This window comes from Talpa europaea, assembly GCF_964194135.1.
Source record: "Talpa europaea genome assembly, chromosome: 10".
Taxonomy (NCBI): Eukaryota; Metazoa; Chordata; class Mammalia; order Eulipotyphla; family Talpidae; genus Talpa; species Talpa europaea.
Window position 1 is genome coordinate 1,174,196 of NC_140077.1, and position 13,558 is coordinate 1,187,753.

At 55.6% G+C, this 13,558-nt stretch overlaps 1 protein-coding gene across 1 annotated transcript in view; it reads right to left on the minus strand.

The window, feature by feature from the left end:
- MGMT (O-6-methylguanine-DNA methyltransferase) overlaps nt 1–13,558 on the minus strand; it is a gene marked incomplete at its 3' end in the record, with an annotated part of 142,320 nt that overhangs the window by 52,158 nt on the left and 76,604 nt on the right. The window lies entirely within an intron of this gene.

Genomic DNA, 13,558 nt, shown 5'->3' on the forward strand with positions numbered 1-13,558 from the left:
GGGCCTGGGGGCAGCGCAGGGCCTGGGGGAGGGGGCACAGGGCCCGGTGGGGGCACAAGGCAGGGAGGGTGCAGGGCCTGGGGCCGGGGGCGCAGGGCCTGGCAGGGGCGCAGGGCAGGGGGGGTGGCGGCCGCCTGGGCCACGCTGGCCACGTTCTGCTGCTGATGCCCAGGATGGTCAGCTCAACGACCACCTGGGGTCTCACAGGCGCCCCCAGCTGGAAACCCTGAAGCCAGGGACACCCCTGAGACCACCCCGGGGAGGCCACAAATCACCCGCCATCCTCAGGGCAGAGACAGCCAGGGGGCCCCCACAGAGCCCTTGCAGTCTTATTTGCAATCATTTACATGTTCTTTCGAGGGCAGAGGGGCCGGTGGGTGGTGTGCAGGGCGGGGCGGCTTCAGGGGGGCTGCGGGCTCGCAGGCCCTCGGCGTGGCGACCAGCAGGTCTGCTCCTGCCCATGTGGCCTGGAAACAGCCGGGCTGGAAAAGGCTGCATGACCACGTTTCTCAGGCTGGTCCAAGAGCCTGTGCGCTGGCGTGACCACGGCCGGCCTTCCTCGGCCGACCCTCCAGTTCTGCACAGACACGGCCTGGAACCTGCCGGCTAAGCAAACCCCCGTGATGACTGTGTGTAAACTAAGCCGCAGAAATACTGCCCGAGAAATCCAAAAATAAACATTCCTTTGATAAATTCAAATGGCACGTTTAGAAGAATGTGCCTGCATCTGATGGACTCCTGGGGACACCATTTTTTTAAAATGCAGATGGTCCGTGGGGACCTTGGGAGGAGCCTTCCGAGGGGGCGCACGCTGCACCCCCTGTGCCGCGGACGAGACCCTGGCCGCTCTCCACCGCCGCACGCTAATAAGCAGCCCGCATGCTGGGGACACCGTCCGTGGAACGCCGGCTCCTCGGCAGCCACCCCTCTGCTGCTCCACAAGGGTTCTCGTGTTCTATTAAAGGTGCTGCTCCTCTGAAGTGGCCCTACCAGAATTAAGAGCACAGAGCCTAGAAGGAAATAAGCCCTCATTTGTCTTGCAAATTAAACTCCATTAACCCCACAGGCTGCTCCCTGAACGTGCTTCTGATACTAGGTACGCTGCATGCATATGCAGATCTCATGTTTGCAGCAATACATTAGATGCAAAAGAGTTTAACATTCCAGAATGTTTCTAAAACCAACCCCAAGAATGCTAATGTTCTCATATTCGGGAGCTTTGGAGAAAAGACTCTCAGTTAATTCTGAGTCTGGGTGATGCTCAATAACACACTGTAATAGTGAACTAAAAACATATAAAAAAAATCCAAGAGGAGAAACAACGCCTGGAGCTCCTCTCTCAGCTGAGGCATGTCTGGGGCATCGCCAGGCACAGAGACGAAAGCTAACGCGAATTTTTAACCCCGCTTTCCTGTGCGATATGACTGAGGAGAGAGTCTGTGAAATCCGCGCTCCACCACTCACTCAGGAGGGAGTGACACCAGCAGCCACCTTCTCACCAGGCAGTTACCAAACCTCAGTGATGGACCCGGGGAATCATTTAGGAAAACTTGGGTTTTTCCACGTAAACCTGAGAAAACTACTCCCGCGGAATTGTCACTGGGATTGGTTCAAGCCCCTGATCAATCTGCAGAGAACTGAGTCTTCGGCCCCACGGAAGGGTCTCGCCAGTCACCTATTGTTTTTGCTTCTTTCACTGGGGCGTGTGGTTTGGGATACAGAGCCTTCCCGTAGCAATATGAGCTTAGGTACCTTTTCTGATGTTAATGAACGGGGACGACACTTAACATTTTGATTTCTGACACTCACTGTGAGTCCACAGTCTACAACTGCGTTTTCATATTGTGTCATTTTGTAACAGGGGGGTCCCCAGGAAAGGGGGAGGTTCCAGGTTCCCTGCCCCACCCAAGGAAGGGTGGAGCTGAGCAGGAAGAGGAGAAGCTGGAGAAGAGGCTGAGGAAGGAAGGAAGCAGGATGGAGCCAGGAGACCTGGAGGAGGCGCATGGAGCCTAGAGACACGTGGAGAAACTGCGCTTGTCTTTTGGTCGTGGACTGGGTGACACAGATGTGGGTGAGACCCGTGGGGAGGTGACCATGGCAGCTTTTATCTGGATGTTGATTTTGCTCTTTTCCTTCCGGGCTTGTCTGGTTGTTTGTGACCCTTTTCTGTGGGTCCCCACTGGAAGATGCTTTAGACTTGTGGCAGGCTTTGGGGCCTTGCTCTGGGCCGATCCCATTTGGATGGAGTTTTACCCACGAGGGGACGGGTAACTTTGGGTGCTTCATTTAGAAACTAGACTCTTTGCCTTACCTGGATTGTTTCCTAGTTTTATTAAAGTTCCTTCCCATTAAAGTCTATGTTTTGTGTTGATGCGGCGGATGGCAGAACCCATGTAGAATAGGCAGGTTTGCGGGGTTTGGGCTGCCCCTCTCCCTGTCCTACAACAATTTTAGGGAAGATTTTTGGGAATTTTTCTATGCAGATAATAACTTCACATATGCAGGAAGTTTTCTTTCTTTCTCTTCCAAAATAAGATTTTCTTTTCCTTGATGTGAAGGACAGGCGAAGGCTTCCAGCTGGACAGGTGCGCCCAGCGGCCTTCTTCTACTTTCTGCTTCTAGAGGGAAGCACCCCACCCTTCACCCTCAGGCTGTCAGCTGAAGGGCTCTGACAGATGCGCTGCATTTACATCAGCTTAAGGGAGTTCTCTGACTGCGTCTGTGGAGATGATCATGGCCGTGAAGCCATGACCAATATAAAGATTTACACCATCACCGCTGAGTAACACCACTCGTACTCAGCACTGTTCACGGCTGGCGTGATTATGTGTAAGGAAGTGCAAAAGTAAACAGCATGTGTCAATAAATAATTTAGGAGGTGAACTCATGAAGATCGCTTGATAAATGCTAACATCTGTAATTGTGATGTTGTATGTTGGCAACGATTGGAAAAGGGGGCAAAAAGAGTATAGATATGTGAGAATACATTAAATAAACAGTGCACAAGACGTCCACACTGAGAAGCATGAAACACTGCTGGAGGGAGCGGGAGAGGCGCTGAGCAAAGGGAAAGCTCCGGCTCCCCAGCGGCGATGCCACAGGTGCTGCGTTCCCTCCAGTACACGCTCTGTGGCATCAGTGTAATCCAATCAAATTTCCAAGGGGCTTTTTGCTTTAATACTGAGAAACTGATGATAAAATTTATATGAAAATGCACAGGACCTGGACTCGCCATAACACTGAAAGTGAACAGCAAACGGGCAGCGCTCACAACATCGCCCTGCAGACTTGTGGAGTGAAGCCACGTGGGTCAGCTCAGTGCAGGAACAGCACGGGCGGACATGGATCAACCAGACAGGTGGGTGTCCAGAAACCGCTTCACACACACTCGACTGATCAGTCAGTATCTGACAAAAGCACCTGGGCAATTTAACGTAGAAAGGGAAAGTTGTTGGAGCCACTGGATAAATATATAGCGGGGGGAAATTAACTTTTACCCCTCTAGCACATCATACTTAAAAACAGGTTTTATACAGTCCCCGACTAAACTGTGAAAAGCAGCATCAAGCTCCAAAGAAACAGAACATTCTGAAGTAGGCAAGAACATTTTTAAAAATGGTCACAAGATTTACCAGTTGTAGAACAGACTGATAAATCTGGCTTTATTAAAATCAAGAAGTTCTTCCTCAAAAGGTAAGTCTTTATTGGAAAAAAATATCTGGCATAAATATATATGAGCAAGACTTACACGCAGAAAACAAACTCTTATGTACAACAAGAGTAAACATTTTTTTAAATGGACAAAAAGAAAATAAAGAATGGACAGCAAGCATATGAAAAGATGCTCAATATCATTACTTACTAAAAAAATGCAAATTAACAAAACAAAGATACTCCTACACAGCAATCAAATGGCTAAAACTAAAAAAGACTAACAATACAAAATATTGGCAAGAAATATAGGAATTCTCATATCGTACTGGTACAATCCTTTTGAAATAGGACTGGCAATATCTGCTAAAACTGAACACATACCTATTCAATGGCACAGAAATTCCACTTCTAGATATATTCCCAAGAGGAAGAGTTGCATGTATCCACTAAGAGAAAGTAAACATTCATCGTAGCTTTATTTGGAATAGCCAGAAACAGGAAACAATTCAAAATTTCACCAACAGTTAAATGGATAAAATGTGCTATATTCATAGCGTGGACCACGACTCAAGAGCGAACAATCTCTTGGTACACACAATAATATCGTCGAATCTGTACATACCAGGGGAAGTGAAAAAATCCAGTCATAGAAGACATATGCATCGGACTGCACAGTATCAGGAAGGACAGAGGTGACCCAACACCAGCAACCTGCTGGCTGTACCTGACACGTGCAGACCACTTCATCAAATAGCAGAAAACAATCTTTTCAAGATCACTTGGAATGTTCCCCAGGAAAGACTGCATTCTAGGCCACAGCAACCACCTTAGCAAGTTTGAAAAAGAATCAAACAATATCAGTTCTCAGAGAATGAAGACAGTGAGCAAGATACAAATAACAAAGGAAACGGAAAACCCTTAATATGTGGACATTAAGTAACACACTTCTGAATAACAAATAGTTCAAGGCAGAAATCTCAAGACACGTTTCATAATACTTTCAGCTAAACGAAAACAAAAACACAGCTTATCAAAATTTGTGGGATGCAGGAAAAGCAGTGCTTATAGGAAGACTTAGAGCACTGATCGCCGACATTAGAGAATGAAATAGATCTAAATCAATACTCAAGTTTCTACCTCATGAAACTAGAAAAATAAAAACAAATTAAAATCAACGTAGAAGGAGAAAATAACAGAAATGATTAATGAAATTGAAATTAGGAAATTGATAGAGAAAAAAATTAAAAGCTGGTTCTTTGAAAAGATCAACAAAGGCGATAAGCCTCTAGTCAAGCTAGCTAAGAATAAGAGAGAGAAGACACAAATTACTGACACCAGGATTGAAGGGAGACACAACCACAGGTGCTGTGGAGCATGAAACAGGAGAGAGGTTTACGATGAACGCCGCTGTGTCCACAGACTTGGTAATCTAGTGAGATGGACCAGTTCCTTCAAAAACACAGCTGCCAACACGCACCAAGAAGAAATCAAGAACCTAAACAGAACCTGTATCTATTAAAGAAGCTGAGTCAGTAGGTGAGCTTTCAAAATGGGAATCGCCCGCACAAAACTGCTCACCGGTGAATTTCACGAAATATTTGAGAACTTACACCAATTTTCTATAATCTCTTCCGGAGAAAAGCAGCACAGCCCTAACTCATTGGGTGGGGTGGCCTTCTTCAGTTCCCAAACAAGACAAAGTCACCGCAAGCAGGCGGCAGACCACGACCTCTCATGAACACAGGACAGCCCTCAACAGAGTGTCAGGAAATCAAGTCCAATAATGAATAGAGAATCATAAACACACCCAAATGGCTAGTCCAGGGACGCATGAGTAGCGCAACATTAAAAAAAAAAACAATCCATCATCATATCACCAGATTCGGGGGGAAAAAGCACTTGACAAAACCCAGCACCCAGTCGTGCTCAAAACGCTCGATAAACCAGAAGAACTTTGGAACGTGGCTCTGGGGTGTGGTTTGTGACTCTGAGCCTTTCTGTCCTTTCTCTCTCTTCATCATTCCTGTGTCCGCTCATTCTCGAATAGGCTTTTTCTTTTAAAGAGCCAATTTGACATCATCAATCTTTACTGTATATTTGTTTTGTATTTTATTAATTTCCACTTTCATTCCAGCTTTAAAACATTATTCTATTGCTCATTTTCAACTTCTTAAAACAGGCACTTCAGTGCTGTATGTTCTTAATAAAATGTGTCCTATTTAATCTGACCACTTGTGCTACTGTGCTTCGTTCTCTTCGCATGAAGTGACTCTCACAACACACTTTGCCTTGGGATCATTTCTATATCACTAGGCGTCACCAGGCTTCTGGTTAGTATTTTCCTGTTATGCTTCATTCTACTCATTTACCCTTAAAGTGGAAAGTACTCGTGTCTAACACAGATGCCTAAGAGGACACGCAGGAGAAGGGTGGGCCCCGTGCCCTGGGGGACAGCCCAGCTCCTCTCACGCCTGCAGGAAGGTGAGGGCGGCCAGGCCTGCACGTGGGGCGAGCACCAGAGGCACCTGAGGCACAGTTGTCCTCATGGGCCTGAGGGGCAGGAAGGCACCTACTTTCTCAGCCGGCTGCAGTTGCAATAACAAAAATATGGAAAAAACATTATTTTTTCAGATGGAGCCTGGTCATCACAGATCAAGGTGCTGGCCAGGCTGGCTTCATTCTGAGGTCACCGTCTCTATCCCTGGAGCAGCCAGTGTTCCAGCCACCTGTGCAGATGCCAGTCAGGTGGGGTCTGGCACTTTACTTCACCTTAGTTACTTCCTTAAAGGTTCCCTCTCTGGGGCCTCCCTGGCGGTGCAGGGGTTGAGGCGTGTACTATCACAGTATCGCCAGCCACTGCAGCCTGAGTTCGATCCCCGGCCAGGGAATGGACGCACACAGCACAGCAGACCTCTCCTGTCCCCCCGCTGCTCCCCTCAGCAGTGTGTTTCAGTCAGTCTGTTCTGCTCCCCACTCTGTCTCTGGTGAACACTCTCACCCCCCGCACCTCTGGCCTGCACCCCAGTTCTGTGTGCATAAATAAAAATAAATGAACCTTGAAAAAAAAAAGGTCACTCTCTAAATCCACTCTCACCCTCAAGTGAGGGCTGGAGCTCCGGCAAATGAATTGGGGGCACAGCTGACTCCCTAACATTGCACTTCCTGTGCAGGTGCTGGCCTTGCCTCGTCCCAGCTCAGCCAACGTCCTCACGGTGATCCCTTAACCATCCCATCGACCGGGAAGGAAGCGGGAGACCAGCCTGGCCTGACGCGTGGCCTTGCCGAGGGACCGAGTGAGAAGCGAGGCCGCCACCTCTCCTGGCCCCTGCGGGCACCTCTCCGCAGAGCCGCCGTCCTGCAGCTGGCCCTGCCTGCACCACTTCCCCTGCAGGGCCGCCCGCCTTCTGGGCGTGATGCCCACTGTCCCCGCACCGACCGGGGGCCATGGCCCCAGTGGAGCGCTGCAGACCTGCCTGCTCCGGGCACGCGGGTTTCCGGGGCGGGTGCTTCCGCCCACCGGTCACTGAAAATGTGAAAGGTGTAGAAACAAAATGCTTTGTTTCAGGGGCCACCAGGGTTCTCCAGGCTTGCACTTCCCGGCTCTCCGTCCAGGTAAACTGGGCGCTCTCATCCGAAGCCGTAACGCCCGGCACCCACGAAGTGAGTCTAAAACCTACCTGATAACGTGCCTACGACTAACTGCAGCTCGGTTGTTCACCTGATGACATCTGACCACTCCAAAGGTCTAATTTGCTTTGCTCACATGCATTTGCTGAAGCTTTTCTCATAAACGCAAATGTGAACTCGGCTGTGGATGTGAGACAAAATACTATGATTTTGAGGACTTTCATGCTGGGGGGCAGTGAGGACCGCATGACACTCCCCAGGCTCGCCGTGAACCAGCAAGCCCGTCCTCCAAGCTTCCCCTCACAGTCAGCAGCAGGAGAAGAAGGCGGCACATGCCCCATGAGCTTCCCGCGCCAGCTCCCAGCAGTCAAGCCTGGTCCGGAATCACGTGCGTGTGCTGAGCGGGGAGCACCAGCCGGCGACGGCCACCCCGGCCCTCGCAGCACGGGTTGGGTCTCCCCTGTCTGACTCGTGCGGCTGCCGGGCTCCTCCTGCGTGGACCGCTGCGTGGACTTGCACGGCGCGTCTGCAGGAGAAAGCCAGCTCTCGAAGGCCCGCGCCGCCGTGGCCTCAGGCATCTGCTGGGGCTTAGGACACGTCCCCTGTGGAAAGGGGGCGACTGTGCGGCTGGGCACGGGCCCCCAAGCCCTGGGCCACATCTCAGTGACGTCCCGGACTCCTACGAAGCAGGAATATTGGTCATAAAGGAAACCGGAGCAGCCGGAGCACAGAACCAGCAGCCAGAGCACAGAACCAGGAGCCGGGGCCGGGCAGGAGCTGGGCAGGAGCTGGGGCCGGGCAGGAGCCGGGCTGCACTGTCCCGCCCACGCACAGTCCATCCATGCCAGCGCTGTGGTGTCCGGTGCTTTCTCCTCCCCCTTATTAAAAACAAAACAAGTTGTTCTGTTCTTTGTGGACAACTATGCACTTTTCTAAAATATTCACAAGGTAAAGCAACACTGCTTTCAGTCAGCCATTTGTCTTTCAACGAACAGCGTCGGGGACGCGGCCGTGTTTCCAGGCAGCGGTCAGCGCCCTGATGGCACTCGCACGCGGCCGCGCCCGACGGCACCTCAGCCGGTAATCGGTGTTTAGCGGGCCTGGCCAGCTCGCCATTAAAAATGGATTATTCTACTGATCACAGCCCCTGAGCGGGCGTCCGCCCCGCCCACAGAACTCTCCCTGGTCTCCTGCTCCCTCCGCTCGCGGCCTCGTCCCAGGCTCACCTGGCCTGTGCCCGGAGGGCGCGAAGGCAGCTGTGTGGGGTGATCCTGAGCCTGCAGTGGCCCGGCCTCCAGGCCCGGATGGGCGTTCGAGGCCTGCTCCCGGGCGCCGGGGAGCGGGGCCGGGCCCTCCAGGCAGTGTCCAAGGAAGGGTTAACATCCTCCCGACGACGACACCAAAGAGCTGCTCTCGGCATGAGCTGGGGAGACGTCTCACTTGATGTTGCTCAAATCCAACTTTCAAATTGCCCTTCAGAGGACTCTCCGGGCAGACAAGCCGACCTTCCGCGGGAGATCAAAGGGCGGCGCCGTGCAGTGCCCAGGCCTTTCATGTGGACGGCGGCGGCACCTGTTGCTCCCGAGGGCGAGGTGTTGAGAGAATCACATATGAAGCCGCCCGCGGGCCGAGAAGGTGGACGCGCTGGCCAGTGGCAGGGGCGCTGCGCCCACTGCTGTGCAGGGACCAGCCGAGCGAGTGAGCCCGAGCCTCAGGGGCGCGTCCGGCTCCTTTCCCGCCTGTGACCCCGTCCCGCTGCCCTGCAGACACCCACGCCGGCGGGGGCGGGGGGCGATGGCGTCCCCGCGGCGAGTGGCAGAATCCCCCCCCCCAACGCTGTGCTCTCCGCCACGAGGCGGGCAGCTTCCCGGAGCGGCGCTGCGGGGCGGGAGACGGGAACACCGCGCACGCACACGGAGCACCTGGCGGCCAGCGTCGAGGCCGTGGACTCTTGCAGAGCAGCGACCCCTGTTTCTGCCCAAACCCACCCCACCCGGTCTCGCGGCCGGTACCTACACAAGGGCGCGGCCGCCAGCCCCTGGCCACCGTCTCGGCGCCGCGCGAGCCGCTCCCCGGGAACCCGCACGCCCCACGCAGGGGAGCCTGCTGGGCGCCGCTGTGCCCCCAGGCCAGCCCTGCCACAGGGTGTCACTGTGCGGGGCTAACAGGGAAGGGGCCCAGGGAGGAACAGCGGACTTGGGTTTTGCCCGTAACTGAGGCTAAATCCTAACGTGATGTCAGACCCTCAAAGCAAGACAGCAGGAGGGGGACAGAGAGCTTCACCGCGGGACGGCTGCACAGGCCCGGGGCTGGGCCGGGGCCTTGAGCCCCCCAGGCATGCTGGCGCCGGAGACTGACCACAGACGCGGAGGTGGGTCCGGAGGTGCTGCCCCACCGACACCCACGCCTCCGACACCCACAGGAGAACCTCACCCCCACGGCCCCGGGACTCCTGCCGCGTCACCGTCTTTGCCCCAAACTGGCTTTTGAGCCAATGAAACTGAACCTTGTTCTCGGGCCCAAGCTTCTCCAGCCCTGACCCGGCCAGGCCCCCGGCAGGTGCCCTCCGCTCGGCAAGGCCGCCTGGGCGTCTTCTGAGGGGAGACTGAGCCGCTCCCTCCGGCGGGAGCCAGGAGACAGGCAGGTGTGTGCCGCCCGCTTGGTTCTTCTTTGCACCAAGTGCTGCGGAGGACAAGGCGCCAGCGAGTCTGGGCCCAGACAGTGTTTCTGCGCAGTAAGTGTCTGCACACGACACCCCGAGTACTGAATTGCTCTTCACAGATTTATCTGCCTGGACACCAAAGCTCTTCATTAATGGAACTAAAATATTTTTTCTATCACCAGCCAGAATTGAAACCAAACCAAGCAAAAACGCCAGACACCCCAAAGCAGAGCCATCGCAATGCCACCCCCAGTTAATAACTTGGCACAACAGATGCCAACTCCGAGCAAAACGGGACGTCGACGCCAACACAACACAGGAGAAGCGGGATTTACTCGCCGCGCCCTTCCAAGCCTAGCTCGGGCCCAGCCACACCGCGCTACGGGACTCCTGTCCGTCTCCCCTGGCTGTGGGAATGAACAGCCACCCCGAGGACAGTCCAGTGTCCGTGAAACACCCCACAGAGGTAACTCCCCGGGGAAGGCGGCAGGTCTCCAGACGAGAGCACGCACCGCAGCCCCGAGAGCCCGGCTGCCCGCAGGTGCTTCTAGAGGCTCTTCCAGGCGCAGCTTCGTGCTGGCAAAGGGGGCTCTTGTGAGGTCCTGGGGCCGTGCGAAGGGTCAGCCGAGGCAGGACGACAGCACAGCGCTGGCCGGGGAGGCCCTTCGCTGCCGGAGCCACGTTCTGTTTCCTTCTTTCATGTCATTTCTCTGAGATGAGGTCCAGGAACCCCCGTCCCTCTCGGGGAGCCCCAGCCTCGCTGAGCCCCTCCCACCTTCAGGAAGCCCAGGCATCCTCGTTGTCCGAGCCAGGCAAGGAAAGCCCTGCCACGGGCCCACCTGGCCCGTCCTCGGCGGGGCCGCCCTGGCACCCGGAGGCACAGGACCGGGCTCAGACAGCAGGCGGCCCCCAGGGCAGCGGCCACCCCACGTGCACACAGAAGCCGAGACCTCCGGAGAGCTGGGCCCTGCGGCGGCTGCGGGCACACAGGCTCTGGCTGGCGCTCGCAGGAAGCAGGGAACTGAGGCGTCCAGCAGTGGGGCGGGCAGGTGTGGGGGGCCAGAGGGCCGGGGAGGGCCTCGCCTTCTAGACTCGGGGGGAACTCGGGTCTGCAGATCCCGACAGCTAACAAGGGGCAGCACAGAGGCTGTGGGGGACACCTTCTAGGGCCCTCTGGCGAGGTGTCCATCCCATAAACCATCTGCTGTCCAAGGCGGCTGCCTCCACCAGTGCTCCTCACCCTGGGCAACGCCGGCTGGGGGCACGCGGGACCCGGGGACCCTTCTGGGAGGATTATAAGCTGGACCAGGAAGTGGGCTCGGAAGAGCAGATGCCAAAGAGCAGCGAGAGAGAGAGGAAGGGGCAGCCGGGAGCAGGTGTGGGAGGGCACCTCGGGCCCTCTGCTGGGAGGGCAGCTCCAAGGACCCTGCGGTCACTCTCTGTCCCTCTCGCAGGACAGAAGCTTTGCCTCGACCGCGGGCAAGTGTCCTTCCCCATCTCTGACACATCTGAGCACAGGCCTCGGGGGCGCTGGCATCCCCTCCAGGCGTCACGGCGACAGAGGTTGGGACACTCATCACAGTCGTCTCTGCCGACTGCACAGCTGAGATGGGGCCAAGCGGGGCCCCTGTGGGGCTGCACCTCAAGGGGCGCCGCACCCATCGCACCTGCTTGAAGGCCACTTTGCTGCCTCCCGGCGCTGGACACGCAGCCCGTGGGCCACATCAATGGCTTTGCCCGAGTGCCCCTGGCCGGAAGCGCTACCGGGGCCATGGGCTGGGTCCTGCTGGCCCGTCCTCTGCCCTTGGAGACCACGGGGCGGGGCCTGTGCCTGCAGGGCGCACCGTCTGCTCCGGTCGCCGCCCCGAGGGCCCCGCTGGCATCCTCTGTCCGTCCTCACTGTCTGGCTTTGGTTGTTTCTGTTTTAATGATGAGATGATCATGAAGTTTTTTCCCTGAACGTGCGAATGACACAGATGGATTTTTTAAAGTTCAGCCCAACCTCGCAATCCTGGGTAAACCTCGCTTGAAACAGATGTTTCTGCGTCATGGAAACGACTGCTGCTTTGTGAGGACTTGGCATCCCGGCCGCGGTTTTCTCCCACGCAGCCTCGTCCAGGCCCGTGATGTCCAGAGCCGAGATCGGGGCCCCTTCACTGCACGGAGAGGCTGGCGGGAGAGCAGGCGACGCCTTCCAGAGATGCCTGATAGAGCAGCAGCGAAGCCAACGAGGGCTTGCATTTTTCTATAAGGGCAGCTTTTAATTTTCAATTTCTTAAGTTCAATTGCCAAGATTTGAAAGGAAATTTGCTCATTTTATCTAAATTGTCAAATCTGTCAGCACAAAGGACTAAATAACACCCTCTTATCTCTTATCATTTCCAGAATCTTTTGTGATGTCCCTCTTCTCCAGTTTCTATTACCCATTATCTGGTTTTTCTTTTTACCCCTCGCTCAGTTCCACTAGTTATTTTAAAAAAAATTGACAAGTCTTGCTGCGATTTTCCGTGTCACTGACGTGCCCCTTCCCTCACGGCTTCCTTCCTGCTGCCTTAGGGGCTCCTTTGTCCTGAGCACGGCCAAGCCAAGTAGGTGTTTGCTGGCGGCTTCTCCCTGTGGGGGGAGCCCATGCTCCCGTCCACCCCCCCACCCCCCCACCCCCACCCCGGCTGGGCGAGAGGAGGCCCAGGTGCAGCGAGCCCGGAAGGCAGGGGCTCAGGGAGGGGACAGCGCTGGTTCCTGCAGTCAGACTCGCCGGCGCTGCCTGGAAGGAGGCGTAGAAGAGACGCGGGGGGAGACCCGTGGGGGCTGAGGGTGGGGGCCGCTGCCTCGGTCCTCTGATTTTGCTCCTTCCCATCCAGACTGGCCGGCACACCTGCCCCGCTCTGTGGGTCCCGCCAGAGGAGGGCTCCTGGGCCTCGGTGGCCCCACGTCGGGCCAGCCCTGTCTGGCGGGGCCTTTGCCCACACGCGGTCACTCTGGGAGCTCTGTGGGGAAACTGCGCGCTAGCGCAGTTCAAGCTCTCGTGGCCCGGCTGTCGTGGCCCGGCTCTCCTGCTCTGCCCGGCGGCGGCTTCCTTGGCCTGTCTGGCAGGTGCTCCTGCAGGGTGGCTGGGTCCCCTACACGAGAGGTCACTCCTGCAGGAGACACCCACTTCCTGTCTGCGGGGCCAGCCCCGCCAGGCAGCCCCTGCATCTGAGCACCGACCACGAAGCCGGTCCCTGGAAAGTCACATTTAGCTACAAGCCACGTCTTGCCCAGTGGACTTCACGAGCCTGCACCAAGCCCCGTCTGGACAGACTCTAGAACCCAGAGGGATAAGCAACCTAAAAGAAAGAGCTGTGATGTTACTGGGTATTAGAGTAAGTTAGCCACCTGAAGCCAGCAGGTAATGCCGGACTCTCCCGAGAGCGCAGCCAGGGCAGGTCAGGCGGGCCTGGGCGGGCAGGTGTGTGTCCTTGGACACTCGCACTGTCCTTGTCGGAGGCAGACGGCCCTGGGGCCCCGAATGCTTGTTCCACGGAGAGTTTAGACATGGAGGCTCTCGGCAAACCACCTGCGCGTTGAACTGAGACCAAGATCTGATCTGAGAACTATTTCCAGAACGTTCACAGT